General features: G+C 36.3%; 1 long non-coding RNA gene across 1 annotated transcript in view; it reads left to right on the top strand.

Moving 5' to 3' along the window:
* Window positions 1-22,972, top strand: part of LOC109499758 — a 177,701-nt gene that overhangs the window by 138,734 nt on the left and 15,995 nt on the right. The window contains exon 2 of the long non-coding RNA XR_002157242.3: window positions 5,278-5,413. This is a non-coding gene — a long non-coding RNA (uncharacterized LOC109499758). The remainder of the gene's footprint in view (window positions 1-5,277; window positions 5,414-22,972) is intronic.

The raw sequence follows: 22,972 nt of genomic DNA, 5'->3' as shown, positions 1-22,972 counted from the left end.
CAGAACAGTGAGGAATTGATGGTGATGACATCCTAACTAACATAAAATAATCCCATTGGTATGTATAGTGACTTAAATTTGTCTTTCTAGGAAATCAAATAGTGATTACAATTTACTATGCATGTAGAGCAAATATAGAATATAGAATTAATTTTATACAAATACTTCAATTTCTGTATTTTTACACAGAATGAGTTGTATACCACACACACATTATTGCATATGTATGTATTATATATATATATATGTTTATATTTATATATTATATATATGTAACATATCTATAAAGAACACATAATCAGCAGTGCCTAACTTAGAGGGTAAGTTTTACCTACAGTTTATAGTAGCTGTGGCTCAAAGAATGGCATTTTTTTTTTCTTTTTGGTACTAAGTCACTGAAGAGACTTATAGAGACAATTGGGTTTATTTCCACAGTTACACGGTCTGTGTTTTTAGTAACACGTGGGCCTTTGCTTCCTTGTGGAAAATGAACCTTTCCCAAAGCCAGACTGTGTGGGATGTGTTGGAGAAAAAGTGACCCTCTTGCTGCTCATCACCCAGTGAATAATGACACCAGTGATGTTAATATTAGTGGCACTTGAAGGAATCATGATCCATCATCATGCCTCCCTCACTGCCCAGTGAAACTATGTACCCACAGCTGCTGGGGAACTTCCAGTTTTACAGCACAATCTGAAACTAAGGTACATCCAAGTTGTAAAAACAACTGAAATACTACACTGCTACATTCTATTACTAGGACAAATAAGTCTGGCATGTTTAAGTTCTGTAATCTGTGTTTAATTCACTCCTCTCAGGCCATTGTATTTAGGCCATCTTGGTCCTCACTTTTAGAAGATGAATTTTTGGTGCCTTTAGGTAGACAAACCTAGATGCTTCTTGTTTTCCTAACTTCCACCTCTGTCCATAACTCTCATAAGATAAATAAGTCCCTATGTCATGAATTTACTTGATTCTTAACAAATGAAACTCTTTATCTCTTCTGTCATGCTCTTAATTTCATTAGGACCCATCTCTATATACCAAGACAGATAAATAACATTGAATTTAACTGAGAAACATAAATGTATACTCATGAAAGTTTATTTGTACATAGCTCAATACAAAATAAACTCCATTTGTTTTTGCCTTAATGTCATGAATTAGAGAGTTCAAATAGTTGAAATTCCATTTACTTACCCTGCCATTTTTCTTAGATGTGCATATTTAATCTTTGTCTTACCTTCTTCTTCTTTTTTAAGCTTGTTAAAAATAAGGCTTTCTGAAGATAAATGTGGAAAAAAACCTCCTCACTTCTGTGACTTTCTTGCATCTTTGTTGTTTTATTTAAATTAACAAAAATTTTTCTTCCTTCCCTTCTCTTTTTTTGAAACCCCAAGTATTTGTTTGATTTAAATTATGTTTAAAGTTAATCAGTTTCAAGGAAAGACATTTAAGGTCTTGGAAGAAAACAATTTTTTTTTCTCCATTTGAGTCATCTTAACCTCTTCTCCCATCCCTCAGATAGAATTGAGGGTGTTTTTTCTGTAATAAAAGGATGCTTTTTTAAGGGATAAGACAATTTAGACAGAAATCAATAAGGTGTCCTGAAAAAGAAAAAAACACAGGGCCTTAGAGTCAGACAGACCTGGCTGAGTAACCTGGGTAAGGACCTGGGTATTTCTGCACCTTATTTCTATTTTTTATAAAAGGTGAATAGTCTTATCTCATGCTTTCAGAATATTAACTGTAATTAGAGAACATACAGAGTATGTATTATATTGTAGGTCTTTATTCAAAAAATAGGAATTCCATTTCATGTTGCCCCTTCCAATGAAAATGCCAAAATTATTTTTATCTAAGATCTTGTTGATTCCTATACTTCTAAGTGACTGCTGTTATGTTAATAAATAACACAGGTTTAAGAAATACAGCTTGACTATTTAGTGTCATCAGTCGATGACTGCTTCAATGGAATAGATATTCAGTGACCTAAAGCTGCTAGGACAGCCAAAGCACCAAAAGAATCCCATACAAGCAAAATTTCAGATCAAGGGCTTAATTTCTTATCAAAGCAAAACCCATTGATTCTTGGCCCTAGACGAGAACATCTTCAGAACAAACAGCTCTATATTCAGTTAAATTGCCAGTAGCAGTTATTTTGAATTGTCTTCTACGACTTAACTGAAGACATTCAATTGTCACTGGTGGGGATGGGTGATTCTGAAAGCAAAGAAAGACCCCAAAGAAGAAACCTGTGTCAGATTTAGTGTCAGAAGGAAGTAGATAGAGTGTCTCCTGGACCTATTTTGAAGGAAACCAATCCAGATATATTATCTGTTTAAAAACAGTGTCTCAGCACTGTCAGTGTCTGGAGTTGCTCTAAAAACATAGAAGATTTGTCATAAAACCTGAAATAGAAGGTGTAGTCTCTGGCTGCAGAATGCACCCTGGCATGAGATGGCCATCTCAGCATCTGGTTAGTAAATTACCTCAGCAGAAAACACTCTCCTTTGTTGACAAATGGTCTAGCTGCTTTCTCAGTGAGAGTGGAGGATGAGAAACTTCTGGAAACATAGTTTGTATTCAGTCCCTAAATATGGAAATATGTTGAAAAGTCCACTAGTCCAGGTGGAATCATGAACCAAATATTATTATAAACAACGTCAATGCTTCTCTTCATTCTTTTCTTTAAAAGCATAACTGAGCTTGAGAACCCAAATTCTAAAAATGCTTTTGCTGCAGTTTATTAATATCAAAACCAATAAGAAAAAAATTTTGCATGGCATTATTATTAAAATAAATTTAAACAATGAGATTTCTGAGTTGAACGATTGAGTATTTCAAGACGTATTTATCAAATAATACTATCTAAGGCCGAGGCAGTTCTTTGCCAAGGTAACAGTAAGAGAGAATTAACAATGACCTTTCCTTTTATTTGGACTATGTCAATATCAAAAACAAATACACTTTGGGAATGCAAGCTGGTGCAGCCACTCTGGAAAACAGTATGGAGGTTCCTAAAAAACTAAAAATAGAACTACCCTACTATCCAGCAATTGCACTAGTAGGCATTTATCCACAGGATACAGGTGTGCTGTTTCGAAGGGATACATGCACCCCCATGTTTATAGCAGCACTATCAACAATAGCCAAAGTATGGAAAAAGCCAACATGTCCATCGATGAATGAATGGATAAGGATGTGGTATATATATACAATGGAGTCTTACTCGGCAATCAAAAAGAATGAAATCTTGACATTTGCAACTACGTGGATGGAACTGGAGGGTATTATGCTAAATGAAATTAGTCAGTCAGAGAAAGACAAAAATCATATGACTTCACTATTATGAGGACTTTAAGAGACAAAACAGATGAACATAAGGGAAGGGAAACAAAAATAAGATAAAAACAGGGAGGGGGACAAAACAGAAGAGACTCAAATATGGAGAACAAAGTGAGGGTTACTGGAGAACAAACTGAGGATTACTGGAGGGATTGTGGGAGGGGGGATGGGCTAAATGGGTAAGGGGCATTATGGAATATACTCGTGAAATCATTGTTGCACTATATGCTAACTAATTTGGATGTAAATTTTAAAAAATAAAAAATAAAAAAAAAAACAAATAAACCAAAAGTTGAAACAAAAAATTCATTTAACTAAACAATGTTAGAATTTGAAGAGAACTTTGATATTCTCTATTAAAACCTATTCATAATACAGACAAGAAATATAACATATGAGGTCCAAGCAGGATTAGAAACTATGAACTCCTCAAATTTTTGTCTTCTTGTGCTTCTTCCATCACATCAAATCTCATCTTCATGTTCAGTGAGCAGTAAAAGGATTTACATGACCAAAATACAAGGGGCATGCGGGAGATAGTAAGGCTAGAAAGGCAGGTGGTATAAAGTTGTCTATCCTTCAGTAAAGTAATAGGCTGAATAGTTGGGACTTTATTCATTGTGTAAGAGGGATTCTCTGGAAATAGTATGGCAGCTATATCAGAGAGCTATCAGGAAGCCCATAGGACAACCTTACATCTGCATGTTGATGCTCTGCCCATAAAGCTCAGATAACAATTTGCCACCCATCTCACACACTATATGAGGAAATTCATCTTCTTCATAGTGCCCGGGTACCATGGCTATGAGAAGACTGCAAGAGGTATATACAGGGAAATCACACTCTCTAGAAGTAAATAGTATGATGTAACTGGAGAAGAAAAGGACATGGCATTATGCAAGCCTGTTTCTTTCTCCACTTAGTTCTCTTATGAAGACAGGTCCCTCCTCCTAAAACCCAGTACACCTTGAAAAATGTGGTCAAAAGCCACAATTTCTGAAACAGTGTGGGAGCTAGCAGAGCTGCAACCATTCGTAACCTCTGGCAGGTCTTTTAGCTTGAATTTATTCGTATATAGAAAGAGAAGAATATTAATTGCCTATATTAGTATTGTGGGTGCGCTTGGGTGGCTTATCGTTTGAGCATCCGACTTCGGCTCAGGTCATGATATCATGGTTCATGAGTTCAAGCCCCACAACGGGCATGCTGCTCTCAGTACAGCGTCCACTTAGGATCTTCTGTCCCCCTCTCACTCTATCCCTTCCCAACTCGTGCTCTCTCTCTCTGTATGTATAGATAGATAGATAGATAGATAGATACAGATATAGATGATATAGATATAGATATAGACATAGACATAGACATAGACATAGACATAGACATAGACATAGATATAGATATAGATATAGATATAGATATAGATATAGATATATAGTGGACCTCAGAAGGTGGTTGTGAAGTACCAATGGGACAATGTATGTGGAAGCACCTAGCCTGATTAGATTCACAACTTTCATTTTTTAATAAATCTTAAATTGGATGGGTCATTTTATTCTGAGAACTATGATGCAAATATCTGTTTAAGGGTCAACCATAGGTCAAATAAATAGAAAATCTTAAAAATCACTTCACCTAATCTAATATTCTATCATAAAGTATTTAAACTAAAAAAAAAAATCAATTTGCTCTTTAAGAAAGTGATAGCACAAGGAAGTGTTTAATATGGAAGAGCTCTTCATTGTGTAGTAATTCTTTCTCCTCTCAGAACCTTAAATATATTACCAAGGAATTACAAAAAGATTACGTGGGACTTCTGGTTAGGATATAGAAAGTCACAGGAAATCATTGCTTTCATCCTAACAACCAGAAGAATCTGGATAACCTTCAAAACCACAGAAGTCTTTTTTTTTTTTTTTTATGATCCTTCAGAGAGCTGAAGATGCAGTGAAACCTAAATAAACTAATTTCCAGAAAGATGACAAGCCCTTCACAAGAGAGAAGAGTTCCACAGCTGTTCGCATTTCAGGCCAAGGAGCAGAAGAGGAGGTACCTACCATAAAAGCAGGTAAGGAGAAACCAGCTAAACTTTTAATGAACTTTTAATGGCTGTGCGTAGGCTGGCATGAGAGATTAGACTTCCAAAGAGCCTAAAAACCACAGAGAAAACCTGCAACCACCCACCAACTATTTCCCACTAGTCTTCACCTTGTGCTTGAAACTACTATGCCAAAAATCTGGGACGAGTCAGCAGAGCTGAGAGAGAGACTCTGTGAGGCACAGAGCCTCCTGTAAGTATAACACAGCACCCACTGGAGGGAAAGGGGACAATGTGCAGGAGAGCTGAGATGTGCAGGTCTCTCAGAAAACACACTGAGGCGGGAAGGAAGGAAAACCTTTGTGACATTCCATTTTCTCATAGCATGTAAAATAGCTGCCCTTGCAAGTCTGGGGAATAGGAAGAATAGAGTTGGAACCAGGGGTGACCCTGGATGTCAAAATCTTCTGCCCAGTTAATCAAAAAGTTGGCAGCTAAGCTATAAAGCAGAGGTATACTGTTCTTAGTACAAAGAGATGGTGGCTCAGTTCCAAAGACAAAGAAAACTCCTGAATTTAACCAGTGCTCAGATCCTAAGCCACTCTCAGAGGAAAATCTAGATCCTTCCTTAAAACATGTGAAGCCATTGACGAAAGTTGGCTCAGCCCAACTGTGTATCATACTGGTATAGTCTTCCACTCTAGAATCCAAATGAAAGAAGGGGGATAACCTTTTTTGGAAGTTAATATTACTTCAGGCTCTTCTATTTTACACAAAATGTCTCGCATACAATAAACAATAGTGAGATATTAAAAAAGCAAGATAAGGAGTCCATGGTCAATAAAGAAAAAAGTCAATAGAAATACACACAGAAATGGCCCAGATCAGACAGACACTTTAAAATAGCTAGGACAAAATTGCTGCAAGATATGTTGAAAACGATATCGTAAAAGGCAATCTATTGTACTTGAATATGGTAAGTGTTATAATAGACATAAGCATATCACAACATATATGAATAATTGAACTGATAAAGAAACAAAGGCAAGATTTGATTAAAGAAGCACCATTTTAGTCATATCTCATACTGTGTTTAGAAACCAAAGAAACAGAGAACAGCACTTCAAGAAGATGGAATAGAGAGTACAGAGACAGGCAGTTATGAAGTGGTATTGTGTAAAACAGTGAAAATTTCCAACTCAAAGGGACAGATAATGATAATTCTAGGGGTGGAGGCTGGACAGCTTCATGGATGTGTAACCTGTATATTCACATAGAGTCCTATACACCAAAGAACGCTTGCTTGGGTTAATGCTTTGTGGTGACCAAATCGAAATTCTTAAATATTTTACTTTATTTTATTTTATTTTATTTTATTTTATTTTATTTTATTTTATTTTATTATTATTTTAGAGAGAGAGAGAATGAGCATGGTGGAGAGACAGAGAGGAAAAGACAGAGAGAATCTTAGAACGCTCCACACTCAGTGTGGAGCCAGATGTGGCTCTATCCCATTATCCTGGTATCATGACCTAACCCAAAATCAAGAGTCAGTATGCTCAACTGATTGAGCCACCCATGTGCCCCAAACACTTTTTTTTAAATAATCTCTCCACCCAACATAGAGCTTGAACTCGCAACCCCAAGTTTAAGAGTCTCATACTCCACCAACTGAGCCAGCCAGGCTCAGTCTTAATTAAGAATTAAGAAATTCTTAGTCTTTGAAAAGAGAACATTATTTTGCATTGAGACCTGCAAGTTATGTAGCCAGTCCTGAGAGGAGGGGGCCATCAGGAGAAGATAGTAAAGGGCTTTGAATATAGCATTAGACAAATTAAAGTGAGCACACATCACAGGTTCCCCCGAACAGGCCCAGTTTATACTTGTCTCATCCTAATTTTTCCTGTCACTTTATCGTGTTCTGATTTGAGCATACATTGTATGGCCATGCTGTGCTGCATGAAGGAACCTGGGAATATTTTTAAGCAGTGATGTGTTTTGAGTATATGTTTTTCAAGCATACTTTATAGATTTCAGTGTGAAGAGCAAATTGAGTATGGGGGAAAAAACCTCATTAGAGCAGTTAGGGAGCTTCTGTAAGCCACAAATAATGGTGACCTAAACCAAAGCAAGGGCTGAGGGGAAAGAAAGAAGTAGAAGATATCAGATTTGGGAAGTTTTTGGAAGTGAGCAGTAATGAAAAGAGAAGAATCAAGGATGACATCCAAGTTTCCAATTTGAAAGATCAATACAAAATGTTCTTATGCCAGGTTTGAAGGATAAAAGTACAAGTGATGATTAAACAAATGAGTATACTGGTCTGAAATTCAGACTAAAAGTCAAGACTGGAGGTATGGATTTGGCAAATGCATGAGGCCTATTTGTCCCCGGGTTTATTTGTGGCTATGGGTCCTGATCTTGTCAAACAGGAACTTGTTTATAAAGGGAATTACCCCCATTTCACATGACGGTGAAAAAAGTGGGGGGAGTCTTAAAATCTGTTTCAAACTCTCCCCAGGGTTGATGGCAAACATAAGACATCATTTTCAAATGTAATCATTCGGTATCTCTACTATCTTGCTTTTTTCCTTCTTTCCATCTTCTTCTTTATTTTATTACAGAGGCATGTTATGTTGTCAATAAATATCTTGGCATGTTTTGGACTTTTTTCCCGCCTTTTTTTCCCTGAGGTATGCTCCTTGCTGTTATTTTCTTATTTCTATTTTGATCTATAACCTACTGCTTTCATTTTAGGACAGTTCTTTGCCTTTAATTGTTTTCTTAGAATATTTTCTTATTTTTTCCTATTTAATTTATCAAAAAAATTTCCTTTTACTCATTTTAAAGAAAAAGAAAATGCTTTAAATGCTCCTTTAAATTTAAACTTCCAAGTTTAATTTTATTTTTTAATTCAAATTTTGTATTGAGATAATTGGATCTTCACATATAGTCATAAAAATGAATACAGAGATTTATCCAAGCTCAGATAGTTTCACTGGAGAATTTTACCAAACATTTAGAGAAAAATTAATAGAGGAGAGTTATGTCCATGGGATTAAGAGGATCTACAAAACAGCTAATGATGTTTAAATCAATCAACCAATCAATCAGTAAAAGAATGAATGCTTTCCTCCAAAGATCATTGGAGGTTGTTATCACCACTTTCAATCAACATTGCACTGGAAATTCTACCCACTGCAAGTAAAAGAAATAAAGTCCATACAGATTGTCTATGTGGAAAATCCCAAGGAATTTACAAGAAAAAAACCAAAACAAAACAAAACAAGAACTAATATATGAAGTCAGCAAGGTTCAATATTAGTTCTGGGAGGTTTTTTTGTTTTTTTTTTCTTTTGAGTTTTAAAATTATAAATCCAATTTCTTAATTGATTATAATGCTATTTAAATTGCATATTTAGATTTAGATTTTATCTTGGTTGAGTTTTAGTAGTTTGTAATCTACAAGGAATTGGTCAATTCCTTCTAAATTGTTGAATTTTTTAGTGTAAGTTGTTCAGAGTATTTACTTATTATCTTTTTAATAGATGCTGAATCTATAATGGTATACCACATTTAATTTCTTACGTTAATAATTTGTGTCTTCCTTCTTTACTTTTACATGTCTTGCTAGCAGTTTTTCAATTTTATTGATTTTTTTCAAAGAATGCGTTTTAGTTGCACTTCTCTATTATTCCCTGTTTCAACTTCATTGATGTATTCTCTTTTCCTTATTACCAGAGGAAGGAAATTATCAGAGGAAGGAAATCCTCTGATTGTTTTGAGTTTATTTTGCTTTTCTTTTTCTAATTTCTTGATACAGCATTTCAGATTATTTATTTGAAATCTCTCCTCATTTCTAATGTAAACATTTATTGGTATAAATTTCCCTTTCAGCACAGGTCTAGTGGTAAACCACATATGTCGATATGCTGTGTTTTCAGTTTCATTCTGCGTATTTTTAAGCTTCCTCTGACCCATGGATTTTTAGGGGTGTTCCATGTGTTTAGAGATTTTCCTGTTGCCTGTTATTGATTTCTAGTTTCATTCTATTATGGCTAGAGAACATACGCTGTATTGTTTCAATTATTTTAAATGTGTTGAGCTTTTGGATATGGTCTGTCTTGATGAATGATCCATGGGCACTGAGTGTTTTCTGCTATTGCTAGGTGGGATATTCTCTATATATCCATTAGATCCTATTAGATAAGTATTTTGTACAGAACTTCTATATGCTTGTTTTTTATTAGTTCTATCAGTTGCTGAGAGGGGACATTGAAATCCCCAACTATAATTGTGGATTCATCTGTTTCTCCTTCCAGCTCTATCAGTTTTCCCTCATGTATTTTGAAAGTCCATTGTTTGGTGCATACACATTTAGTGCCATTATATCTTTCTGGTGGGTTAATCTGTTTATTGTTATGTCCCTCACTGTCTCTTAAAATTTTCTTTGCTATGAGATCTACTTTATCAGATAGTAATATAACCATACATGCTTCTACTTGCTTAATATTTCCATCAATGTTTTTTCATCTTTTTAATTTCAATATAGTTATGTCATTGGATTTGTACAGCATACAATACAGACAGGTCATAGTATTGACCTCAGTCCTTTGATTGGTGTATTTGAAATATTTACCTTTAATGTAATTATTCTTATGTTAGGGCTTAAATCTTCTGTTATTTATTTTGCATTTGTTTCTTTAGGTTTTCATTTTTCTGTTTCTCTTTTCTTATGTTCTGATTACTTCAAACTAAAGAATACATCTTGATTTATATATAGTGTTTTTGAGTGTGTCTCTTTGTACAGTTTCTGCAGTGATTGTTCTGGAAATGACAATGTATGCATGTGACTTATGCATGTATCAACATATGCATACATATGCATGTATCAATATTTTACCACTTCAAGTAAAGTGTGAGCACCTTAACAATTTTGCTTGCTCATCTCACAGTATCTCTTGACAGAATGGGGAAGTCTCAGGAATAGCACGGAAGACAAGTGCTGCTCCTTTCTGCTTATTGCTAACAGGACTTCCAATCCATCTCCTTGCTGGTCACGTCAGCCTCACCTGATGTTGTCAGACAGATTTGTGCTTGACCTGGTAGAAAAAGGAGTCTAGCTGGGCTGTCTTCTTTTGGCAGGTTGAGCATTGGGAAATGCAAGGTCTGGGCAGCAGAAGGGTAGAGAAGGGTGTCACCATCCTGTTCTTCTGGTCCTGGGATCCCAAGCCAGCTTACCTTCTGTAAGAGATTCAAGCAATCCAGGGACTGATCAAGAAAAAAGATATGACAGGATGGGCCGTAACACACAACAAACTTTATTGGTGCTTGGATAGCGTTGCAATGAGAAGGGAATTCCCTCACAGCTTATGGTGAAGATGCCACTAACTAGAAGGGGAGGAAGGCAAGGGAACTCCCAGGGAAGTAGGGGTATTAAAGAGGCTGCTTATATGTCTGGGTGATGTCACTCAGAAGCACTGTGGAAGTCTCTGGGTCAAACAGCACCAAAGAGCAGCAGCAACTTAGAGCCTTACAACCATAAGGCCCTATCTTATCAGTAGGTAACTGCTTTGGGTGAGGTTTTGTAGGGCATGCAAAGTAGGCAAGCTCTAAATGGCTAAAAATTGTTTACTTGACCTATTTTTAAAATAATTGGATGTATAAAAACTTGAGTTTGGCACTGGCCAACTTTTGAGCTAACAAGTCTTAGCCTGCAGTGAAGAAACAGACAACCTAACCTTTGCCTCATTTATAGAACACCTCTTTCCCACCTTGCAGAGTATTCCTTTGGTTGCCTCTATCTCTCTCAGTTTTATTTAGGTATCATTCACATATCATGCAGTCAATCCACTTAAAATATATAATTCAGTATCTTTTAGTATATTCACAGAGTTGTTGCATCGATTACAACAATTTTAGAACATTTTCATTACTCCAAACAGAAACTCCAAGCTCATTAGCCATTCCCCACCAATCCCTTCCATTGACCTGCCAGCTTCCATCAACCACTAGTCTACTTCTGTACTTCCTATGCTTATGCTGGAAACTTCAGATAAACAGAATAATAAAATACGTGATCCTTGGTGACTGACTCCTTTCACTTAGCATGTTTTCAAGACTCATTCATACTGTAGCAGTACTAATTTTTTTTTTAATTTTTAGATAATATCCCATTGTATTCATAGATCATATTTTATTTATCCATTCATCATTTGATGGACACTGAAGTTTCTACTTTTCACTATTATGAATAATGCTGCTATGATATTTGTACACAAGCTTTTGTGTGAACATACATTTTTTTCATTTCTTTGGATATATGCCTGGAAGTAGATTGCTGGTTTATATGGTAACTTATATTTAGTCATTTGTGGAAATGCCATATTAATTTTCTAAAAAGCTGCACCAATTTACATACTCACTACTGCTGTAGTGAGAGTTACAATCTCTCCACATCCATTTTTTTTTTCCTTTTTGATTACAGCCATCCTACTGCATGTGAAGTGGTATCTCATTGTGGTTTTGATTTGCATTTCCCTAATGATTGGTGATGTTGGGCATCTTTTCACGTGCTTATTGACCATTTGCATATTTTTCTTGGAGAAATGTCTATTCAGATCCTTTGCCCATTTAAAACATTTCTTTTAATGTTTATTTTTTGAGAGAAAAATAAAGAGAGCAGGGGAGGAGAAGATAGAGAGGAAGACACAGAATCCAAAGCAGTCTCCAGGACCTGAGCTGAAGTCAGATACTTAACCGACTGAGCCACCCAGGTGCCCCAATCCTTTGCCTATTTTTTAATTGTATTTTTATTATTGAGAATTCTTTGCATATTCTGGATATAAGTCCCTTATGAAGATTTTCTACATATAAAACCATGTCATCTGCAAACAGAGGTATAGCTTACTTCTTTCTTTCCAACCTGGATGGCTTTTCTTTCTTTTCTTGATTACTGGCTAGAACCTCCAATACAATTCTAATTTCCTTACCCAAGTCCATTTATCATCAGAAATACACCCCATGATGTTTCACATGGTGTCTTATTTCTTGTGCATCTTGTTTAAATGCTTAGTTAATTTTATACCTTGAGATATGCTAACTTTCATGGATAATAGAAAATGCAATTTACTAAATGAAAGCTATGTAATATCACTGTTTTAGTTCTGAATGAATGTTTCACAAACATTCTTAAATTGTTCAGTTTGTGCATTTTCTATTAAATTTGCCTCGGCAAAAGTCTCCATGTGCATGAATATTAATTTTTACCCAATTGAAGAGATTAGAACAGGCTAATAACATCACCGCTTAAAATCACTTGAGTTTCCCTAAAAATGTCCTCTGTAAAATAAGAATGCAGTGCACTTGAATTTCCACAATCATATTTTGAAAAGGTCATATACTATTATTGGTTATAAAATTGATGAAACCACTGAATTCTTTATTGTATTACAAAGAAAGAGAGAAAATAATTTTGCCATGGTCCATATATGTCTCTGTGATGCATAGCTCCATACATGAACATACATATTTAATGTTTATTGTGTACCTGCTATAACACCGTATGCAGTGAAGTGAAACATTCAAAAAGGTTAAAATACTCTGATTTTAAAGAATGAAGAATCCCTCCATGTTAAAGGAGATCAAAACATGAAAATGAAATATACCATGTGATCTTGGACTGGATCCAGAATCAGAAAAAAAGTATTTGCTGTAAGTATCACTATTGGTACAATGTTAAATTTCATGATTTTGGGAATTCTATTATGGTTATAAAAGTGAATGCAGTCAGGGGTAAAGGGGCAGAAAATTTGCAGTTCTCTTTTAAGTGGTTCAAATAACAATAATGCTGATGATACTTCTATCTCTCTGTATGTAATTATCTCTGTCTATATATAATAATTATCTCTGTCTCTATATTTGTATATAGAAACACAGATATAGATATAATGTGTAGGTAGGAGAAACAGAAAAAAAAAATGAATGACATGGCAAATGTGACAAAATGCTAACAATCCATGAGGGTAAAGGACACACTGGAGTTCCTTGTCCTAATTCAACCTCCATAAATTTGAAATTATTTCAAAATCAAAAAGTTAATACATAAACTGTTTTTTTGCTGTCTTCAGGGAGTTTACAGTCCAGTTGGGGTTACAAGACCTACTATAAACATGAAGATTGTTCAAATTCAATTGGTTACAAGACAATACAAGAGATAATTTCACCAAATCAGTGACTGACATTAAGTCTCTACTACATGCCAGTCACTGTGCATGGCCTCAGACTGTGAGAATGAAAACACATAAACCTCTTCCTCTATTATCTTATAGCTCGGTAGGAGAAAGAGAGACTCCCAAACAAATATTTCTACCTGGGAGAAGAAATGTACTACTAGAAGTATCTGTATGCTCCAAAGGAAGAACCAGTTCTATCCAGGGGTGTTGTGGAAGCTTGAGGAAGAGGTGAATTATGTGCTGGCTCTGAAGGGAGTGGCAGTATCAGAATGGGCCTGCAGCGCTGCCCGCACAAGGAGGCAGTTGCCCTGTGCCCCAGCTGTTGAGCTCAAAATTCACCACTCATTGTGTTTCCAGAGGCCAAGCACCCACAGTGCTTGTACAGAAGGGAAACTCTGTACAGAAGGGAAATTGAGGGTGACTTTGGCCAAGGAGCCCCAGAAGACCTTACCGAGACTTTCATAGGCTGCCAGGCATCCAGGGTGCTTCCACCCAAATTTCCTTCCTTTCCCCAGACTTGTACTGGAGTCTGATGAGGCTCCCAGCTTTACCTGACCCCCTTCCTTATTTCCTTTTTCTCAGACATTTACTTTAATGCAAATTTAAATTTTTAATTTATTTATTTATTCTTGAGAGAGAGAGAGAGAGAGAGAGAGAGAGAGAGAGAACATGTGAGCTGGGGAAGGGCAGACAGAAAGGGAGAGAGAGAGAATCCCAAGCAGGCTTTGCACTGTTGGCACAGAGCTTGACATGGGACTCAAACCCACAAACTGTGAGATCATGACTTAAGCCAAAATCAAGAGTCGATGCTTAACCGACTGAGCCACCCAGGTGCCCCCCTTCAATGCAAATTTAATAGCATCCTGGTCTCTGATTCTGGGAAAATTAACTTTGGTGGATAGGAGTCTTATGAAGTCAGCAACTAAGATAAAAGATGTTTCAATAGGTGGCAGAACGTGCCGATGTTCTTCTGGCTGCTGTATGCACACCAGGGGGAAAAAAAGGAATCTTGCTATTCCTAAGAGCTGATATGAGGAGGACACATTTTCCACCTCTTGTGAACTTCAGATTATTCCCCTTTCCTCCTCATTTGGGAGCCCTCATCTTTTGGCAAACCATTTCTCTCACCACTCTGAATCTAAGCTTTTGACTAAAAAAGGAAGGGAGATTTCTAGAAAATAAATGTTGGTTTTTCCTGGAGGATATGCAAAGATGACAATTACATTGTCATTCTCTGGAGTCTCCTATAGTAGCAACTACACAGCAAAATATACCAATAACTTCCACTGCCATAGAGGTTTGGGGGGAAGTTTGTGTACTTCTGACTTTAGACCTTCACTCGTCATTGACCAAGGCATAGAATCAGCCTTCTCTATGAATTCCTTTGGCTGAACAGTCAGGGCTTCTTTTATGTCCACTTCTTGGATGGGTTATGAAATTTCACAGCTAGTCTGTGATATGTCTTAGACAAACCTAAGGTAATTGTGAATCAATTTCTGAGACTATTTATTTCTCATCCTGGATTTGAACTTACATATATTTTTCCTATTGGTTATGTTTTCGTTACATTTACTGGAAATTTTTCTGAATTTTTTCCCTTTTATTTTATCATGTTTCTTGGTATCTAGAAGATTTTTGATAAATTATTCTTCATTATTCTTTTCATTTATTTTATTTAAAAATAAATGCCTAAGGGCGCCTGGGTGACTCAGCTGAGCGTCAGACTTCGGCTCAGGTCATGATCTCATGATTTGTAGGTTCGAGCCCCGCATTGGGTCTATGCTGACAGCTCAGAGCCTGGAGCTGTTTCAGATTCTGTCTCCCTCCCTCTATGCCCCTCCCTGACCCATGCTCTGTCTGTCTCTCTCTCTCTCTCTCTCTCTCTCTCTCAAAAAAATAAATATTAAAAAAATTTTTTTAAATGTGTGAGCCTAAATCACAGTCTGATAATCTTAATTATATATATATCTTGTATTATACATTTGTATATAATCTTGTATATAATCTTGTATTATACATTTCAGTCCACACAAATTTTAAAATATAAATTATAAAGTAAGGCTCTGTTTTCCTCCCATATAATAATCACTTTCCCAGTACCCTTTAATAAATAATTTTTCCCCACCAATCTATGATCTCACCCTTATTATACATGAAAGTAGCATCTATGATAGGTGATTTTCTGATCTATTTATTCTGATAATCTTACCTAGCCATCAGTTCGCCTGCCAAAATTGTATTGTTTTGATTATCATGGATTATATTGTACTTTGATATCTGGTAAGAACAGGGCACATTAGTTATTTTTATTTTTCAAAAAATTCTTCATTGTTCAAAACCTGCCTTCCTTTCCTGAATTTGAATTGAAATTTCTTGAAACCCATAAATTACTTTGGAAAGAATTGAAATCTTTACATTGACTAAGTTTTCCTGTCAAAAAATATAAAAATATCTTTATGAGCTTATCAGCAAAAGGTGATACTTTTTTTTATGCATATCAGTTTGGGTCAAGAGTAATGTTAAGTATTTTATGGGGCACCTGGATGGCACAGTCAGTTAAGTGTCCAACTTTTGAGTTTGAGCCTCACATTGGGCTCTGCACTGACAGTGCAGAGCCTGCTTGGGATTCTCTTTCTCCCTCTCTCTGCTTGTGCATGTGCTCTCTCTCTCTCTCTCTCTCTCTCTCTCAAAATAAATAAATAAACATTTTAAAAAAGAGTAATGTCAAGTGATTTATATTTTTGTTGTTTCTGCATAAATGATAATCCCCTATTACATATTTACCTACATATTGCTGATATAGAAGAGATTTTTTTCTAATCTTCTCATTTGACTGAACTCTTGTATTTGATTGAATATTTTGATTTGTTTCTCTCAGGTTTTCTTATCATACTTTTACACTATTGTGTACTAATAATTTTGTTCACAAAGGGTCTATTTAGATAGTATCTTGCTTGTGTAATGTTTCTTCCCTTTTTTCCTTTTGTACATCTCTGGAGTTGTGTGTGCACTGTGTGTTCATGTTATGAAATTATTTTGAGCTTTTGAATCACATGCCTAAAAATTGGTTTCTGTAGATTGAGAATGAATGATTTCCATGAGAGAAAATAAGACTATGCTTTCTTGTAAATATCTTCAGAAGCAATGATGCATATTTCAAAGTCCTACAAAACAAATGATCTATTTTTTTCCATGTATATTGTGAGAACTCTCCATGAATCGTGACTTACTCTTAATGATATATCAGAAATCTTTAGTGGGCTCTCTTATCAAACTTGCTACTAAGGAGACTACATGGAATCTTCTTGTATAGGGCTGGATGATTGCTGATCGGGGGCTCTTCTGTGCAGGTCACACTCCTTTAATGTCCAAAAGAGGCCATATGAAACTTCAGGGCACTTTGCTCTTGTGACAGCCATTGCCCTTTGTTGCTAAACAAAAAATCAGATTGCCTTCTTTAATCATGTTTTTTATAGACCTTTACCTCATTTGTTGGACAACTAATGAGAAGTAGGGAGTGACCATAGTTTTAGAGGTTGAAAAAAAGAAAACAACTTCACTTAATTTACAAAGAACTGAAATGTCACTGGAGTTTCTGAGATTCCTAATTTCTACAGAATTCTATTGTACCCAACTCCAGGGTTTTCATCCTCCTGGGAATCATAGAAAGTCTTCTCAATCTTTTATAGTTATATTATACTGTATTTATTTTTTCTTCTTTCTTATGCATCATAAACACAAGCATTACTGAAGTCTATAAAGTTGTTGGCTTTACTGGAACTGAAAGCTGCTGAGTCATCACATGAATCCTAGCTGCCAAAGTGAGAGCATTCATTCTGCACTTGAATAAATCCTACAGAGCTTCAGAGGCATATTTGAGAAAGTGTACCAATTTTTTTTTCTTGAGGAACTTAATTTTTGTTTGTTTGTTTTACAATTATAATTTCATCTTTCTCAATTTTCTTGGGACATGGGGACTACACAGCCCAGGTTTTGTAAATGATAACATTGTACTTATCCAAAACCATCTAGAGTCAACGACGATGGTGAAAAATGTGTCCCGTATTTATTCCCACCCCCATGTAATAGCTCTCAATTATTCAATGGCTCTGAAGGGCTCACAAGCGCCCCCCAAAACTATAGCACACTTTTAACCAAAATTAAAAACTTTCAGTTCACCTCACGATACTAAATGGTTCTGAACTGTGAATCCCCTCTTACACATCTTGCCCTGAGAAACTACTGGTACTAATATGTGAACTATCAGTTCCCTCTTTGTGAGTGTCTTTCAGATGTAGCTAGAAAGTCATGCTTGTTAAGTCTACTATGTCATTGCTGGGAAAAAGTCTATAGGCTTTGGTTAACTTAGAAGTATATTCATTCAACATTTATTGAATGCCTATGATGTTTAGATCTATGTACAAGAGAAGAGAAAAATGAAAAACACAAAGACTTTACCTAATACATAGATCATTGTGTGCTTTTGTAGGCTGAGCAAAAATAATTTTGACAAAATGGCCCAGTGTGCAGAAGCTTGTCGTCCTCCATAGTCAAAACATGGGCTTTCAGGCCAGGTATTAAAAAGCAAGTGAAATAGCACTGCCATGAAAGACCAAAGGACAATGGGGCTGTTCCAGAGACCTGTTTAGAAAAGTTGCCGTCTGGGCAGTTTTTGTTCAGTAGCTGCATGCATGGTTAATGACCCATGCAATCGTGAACCTTGACAAAGTAAACAATTTCTCAACAATATCTCCAAAAGACTAGACAGAATTGTGCAACTTCTGTAGCTAAAAGTGGAATTTGAGGTGGTATAACATTATCTGAGTAGCATGAATTAAGACCTTCGAAAACTGTAGTTCCAATTTCTCAGTTATCTTTTGTAGAACACCCAAGGAGAAGGGCACATTCACATCTCAGGCTGTTCAACCTACAAAATAAGAGAACTAGTTGGCATGATACAATCCTATAAAGAATTCCATTCTGGAAAAGTAGAAACGAGATGAAAGAGACATAAAACAGCTGGCATGACACCAAAACTTTCCCTTGGCCACTGCTGCTCCCCACTCCAAACCTGTCAAGCTCAGCACAACTCACGTGTACAAACCGTTCCTCAGAAATGGCCAAGCAACCTGCTAGCATGTGCATATCATTTAGTCACAGGTTCCCTTGGAGGAAAAAACTTAAAATGATTGTAAGTATATTTCTTATTGCTTCCCTCATTCCTTTGCTCCCTTCCTTCCTTTTTCTCTGTTTTTATTCCTTCTCAGGCTTCTTTGGTATTATGTGTCAGGTATTGTCAGAGATGTTGAGGTGGTGGTTGGGGGCATCTGGTGAAATGTAGAAAAAAGGGAGAAAAGATAGTAAAAATGAATAAAAAACATTAAAACAATAAATAAGTTTTGGTCTTCTTCATCAAAGTTGAATCAGAGAGACAGATGTAAAACAAAACAAACAAAAAAACCCCAAAAGTGGACAAAGCAATAGTGCATAGAATGTGCCATGATAACTAGGCAGGTAAGCAACTGGATCACGAAGTTTTGTAAATCCTTGCCTGGATTGTGCAAAATGAGAAAATCTGATTCCACATTTGGTAGAATCCCACCCAATGTAACCATCTCCAGTATACTGGTTTTATTTGTTTATTTAATAAATTTTAGTACAGCACTTACATACAAGTCTTTTGCTAAGAGCTGTGGAAATCACTGAGATTTGGAAGAAAGACCCCCAAACGTAGGGACACAGAATTAAAAGTAGGCAGAGAACAAACGGACACATAACCACCACCAAGACAAGGAAATATATAGGATGCCTATCTGGTGAGTGGTAAAATACAAGGTGCTTTGGAAGTTGTAAAGAGGAAGAAATCATCGTGTAATTTAGGAATGTAGAGCTGGGTATAGGAGTCTGCAGGGACACAAGGACATGTACCTCGTCTTTCCCTGCCCCAACCATGTGCCCTTGTCCCTCTCAGCATTCTCTGATCAAGGTACTCACTGCCCCAGGACTCTTCTGCAAAGGGCGTCTTGCTCCTTTTAGTTTTCTTTGTGGCTGAACCTGAGTTTGCTTACTCTCACCAAAATCGTCTTGCAGACCAAGCAAATCCTCGCTGATATAAAAATGGAGGATAGTGAGTCAATATGTGAGAGCTGTGAGGTAATACATTTGCATTTTGATGGGCATTTTGGAGATAATGTCCCAAAGGAATGGTGAGAAATTTTCTGGGAACACCGCAGGCTGGTGGCAGAAATAGTTTTGGGTAAGTCGGTAGAGGTCTTTCAACTCTTACCACATTAGAAACCACTTTTTCTGCCATCATGCAGGGCTGTTCCTCTAAGTATATTTACCTTTTAAAAAACTAAGAAGACCAGCTGTAGAAGACTCTGTTATTTAACTGAAACCTAGTTGTGATACCACCCACAAAGAGCTCCACACAATTTCCCTTATGCACCCACAGTCTAGCCCTGGGGATTTGATGTCTTAGGAAAAGCAAAAGTGACCTGTAATTACAAGCAAACATCACTATTTTTTATTTCGTGTTTATGCTAAATGTTTCTTCTACACTTTAAAAAGAACGATTGTATCATTAAAGTGATTCCTTTGGTGGTTAGGACTTGATTTTCTCCCCCCATTTTTCAGATGGAAGTGACTTGAAGAACCATGGGGCCCACTTGTCACATGCTCCTCCTAGAGCATGGGCGACCAGACTTAGGTCCAGATGTCACACACAATTGCTTTGATGCTCTACCACTCCTTCCCCATGGCCACCATCTCCTAAAAGTTCTAGATATCATATTTTGTTTAGTTTTTAAAATTAAGAAAATGGGGGCACCTGGGGGTCTCAGTCGGTTAAGTGTCCAACTTCAGCTCAGCTCATGATCTCACGGTTTGTGAGTTCAAGCCCCATGTCGGGCTCTGTGCTAACAGCTCAGAGCCTGAAGCCTGTTTCAGATTCTGTCTCTGGCTCTTTCTGCCTCTCCCCTGCTGGTGCTCTGTCTCTCTCTCTCTGAAATAAATAAACATTAAAATAAATTTTTTTTTAAATTAAGAAAATGAAGCATAATTTTGTTTTGAATGTTTAGAAGAATTTCACAATGCCTTTTGAGAACATTGCAGTGCTTGGTGTTGCAAAATCAAGGTGGAAGATAATTGACACACAGGCCAGATGAGGGATATAATTTTTTTTCTTGCATGATTTTAAGCCCATAATAATTTTTTTCTCAATTATTTCATATATCCTTATGCAGGGTCTGTTTCTAGATATAAAGCTATCATTAAAAATGATATGTGAGAGGTGCTTGGGTGGTTCAGTCAGTTAAGTGTCTGGCTCTTGGTTTCAGTTCAGGATATCTCATGGTCTGTGAGATCAAACCCCTCCTCCAGCTCTGGACTGGCAGTGAGGAGCCTGCTTAAGATTCTCTTTCTCCTTCTCTCTGCCCTCCCCACTCTCTCTGTCTCAAATAAATAAACAAACATTTTTAAAAAAATAATATGTGAATGTTAAAGACCTATTTCATGCTTTCTTGTCTAAGTATTAACAGGCTGGAGAGAAAACCAGGGAGATAGATATATATATATATTATATATATATATATAATATATATATATAATATATATATAATATATATTATATATATATATTATATATATACATGTATGTATATATATAAATGTTTATTTATTTTGAGATGGGGTTCTGGGGAGGAGAAGAGAGAAAGGGAGAGAGAGAATCCCAAGCAGGCTTCAAGCTCAGTGCAGAGCTTGATGCAAAGCTCCATCTCATGACTGTGAGATCATGACCTGAACCGAAATCAAGAGTCAGGTGCTTGACCAACTGCGCCACCCAGGCGCCAGTGTGATATTTGTATTTGGAAATGTCAAACCTTTATTTGGAAACCCATATGTGTCAGGTTTTAAACTTTTTTTTTTTTTAACTCCCCTTACCCTCTACACAGACCGTTGAGATTGTTTAACTCTACAGATTTACACTTGTCAGTCAGTCTGCTGATGAAAGGATTAGGTCTGTTAGGATGGTTGGCCTCAGAAAGGGAGCACCTTGTCCTGACTGATGAAATCAGACACACTGATGGCCGGCGTCCCATTAGTTCCTCTAGCATTAGGAGTTGTTTCAGGCTGATTTTGCAGTTTTTTGTATACTTTACCAAAAAATGGAAGGAAAACCTGGGGTGTTATAAGAAAGTCTGAAAATTTTCCTGGCTGAGAACATTTTAGCATCAAATCATTAGTTAAAAAAAATCTTCCTGCATGTGGTCTGGATTTCTTCTCCCCATTCTTCTCACTAGTCGCTAGAATGTTGTTTAAGAAGAATAACTGGCTAGGCCATTAAAATGAGAATCAAGGTGGCATTTGTCTGACCTTTTTGGCAGGATATGCTGTCCTCACACATTAACTCTGCAGTAACAGAATTTTGCATTTTCCCCCTTTTCCTGCCATGGAACAACCCCAAAGGAAAACTGAGAAAGATTCCACTTGGATAAGTCCTGAGTTAAGTATTTCAACTGGATGGGGCTCACTTCTCCCTCCTTGCTGTTCCTCAATTTTTAAATTTTATTTTGTTACAGTATAGTGAATAATGCCATATGATAATTAATTAAGATTCATCCATTTTTGCCAACTCACTTCTTTAGTCAATACATTGGGGACTTAAAAGGCTATCAAAATATAGTCAAATAAGCTTAGAACTCCCAACTATCGAATTGAAACGTTAATCACTAAGTGTTCAGTATATTCACACCGGCATCCACATGTGAACACACACACACACATGTGAAAATAGCAAATATAGAGTGAGCTGTAGAAAAAGAATTTGTAGGAATTTTTTTAATGATAGAAAAAAACGTGGCTGCAATGTTCAATACCAGATTAAGCTTTAAAAGTAAGGAAGTTGAAATTGGAAATCATATAAAATTAATGCTTTCACATTGTTTTCAAATTTATATAGTATACATAGTTTTTCATATTTAAAGATTTAAATTATACACACAGAAATACATCATCTGTGATGATCTAGGATCATAAACAAGTAAGATACAAGTTTTGATCTGTATTTAACATTACACCTTCATAAGAATATTTTTTTTACAAATGGAGCAAGAGGAAATATCTATAAAAAGAAAGTATTTTGGTATTCAAACTTTACAGCAGGCATTAACTAAAAAGGGAAGAGAAAAGGGAAAAATAAAGGGATGGAAGAAGGACTCGAGAAAGAAGGGGAAAGAGAAAGAACTAAGAAGTGGAAGAAGAGGAAAAAGAGGAGGAAGCAGAGAAGGAGGAAAAGAAGGGGTTGGGGAAGAAAAGGGGAGGAGGAGGAGCTAATGAAGGATTTTTCCAATCCTGTGCC

This window comes from Felis catus, chromosome B2, assembly GCF_018350175.1.
Source record: "Felis catus isolate Fca126 chromosome B2, F.catus_Fca126_mat1.0, whole genome shotgun sequence".
NCBI classification, from domain to species: Eukaryota; Metazoa; Chordata; class Mammalia; order Carnivora; family Felidae; genus Felis; species Felis catus.
The sequence above is the reverse complement of the archived record's forward strand: the minus strand, read 5'-3'. Positions and strand labels throughout refer to the sequence as shown.